General features: G+C 39.1%; 1 protein-coding gene across 9 annotated transcripts in view; it reads left to right on the plus strand.

The window, feature by feature from the left end:
- The window catches only part of ZMYND8 (zinc finger MYND-type containing 8), a 63,834-nt gene that overhangs the window by 12,613 nt on the left and 50,571 nt on the right, over positions 1–650 (plus strand). The window lies entirely within an intron of this gene.

Here is a 650-nt window from a genome sequence, read left to right on the forward strand (position 1 = left end):
TTGATAATTTGTTTCTAAAGTTTGAAACTTATACTTGTTGTTTTCCTCAGACCAGTGACAAATATTCTACTTGCTGTTTGTTTGTAGCTCCTTAATTACCACACTCGTGAGGGTAAAGCGCAGTTTGGTTGTTAGGCTTGTAAGGTGTGATGAGAGTGCTAGTACTCAGCTATGAAGTGACCTTACAAAGTAAAGTAAGTAGTACTTAATGAGCATATGTTTTTGAAAGTATGCAAGGTATAATATCAGATAATGTTGCTCAATTTGTGACTGTTTTAGAGCATTCTGTGCTCTTTATTAAGATTTCAATTGTAACCTTTGTGTGCTTGTTTTAACAAGCTGTTTTTCAGTGATCACCAATATCATTACAAAAGCAGTGGAAAGATGCTCTTTTGAGCTTCAGCATCATTTTTTGTCCTGCTTTTAGCAGTTTGCACGCTTTCATGATTTTAGGAAGCTTTGAGCTCGGGTAGCTTTAAAAATGGCAGCACCTAGGTACACTTGCATGTTAAATTCTGTTGCCAAGATAGGATTCTGTAACATAGCCATTTTCTTGTGGTTACTTGTTTCTAGATGTGAGTATCTTATTGTAAGTACCTAGCTTTGCTTAACTTCCTCGGGGGGGGGGGGGGGGGGGGGGGGGGGGGGGG

This window comes from Centrocercus urophasianus, unplaced genomic scaffold (genome assembly GCF_019232065.1).
Source record: "Centrocercus urophasianus isolate 14NV4802_14NV808 unplaced genomic scaffold, USGS_Curo_1.0 seq_38, whole genome shotgun sequence".
In the NCBI taxonomy this organism is placed as follows: domain Eukaryota; kingdom Metazoa; phylum Chordata; class Aves; order Galliformes; family Phasianidae; genus Centrocercus; species Centrocercus urophasianus.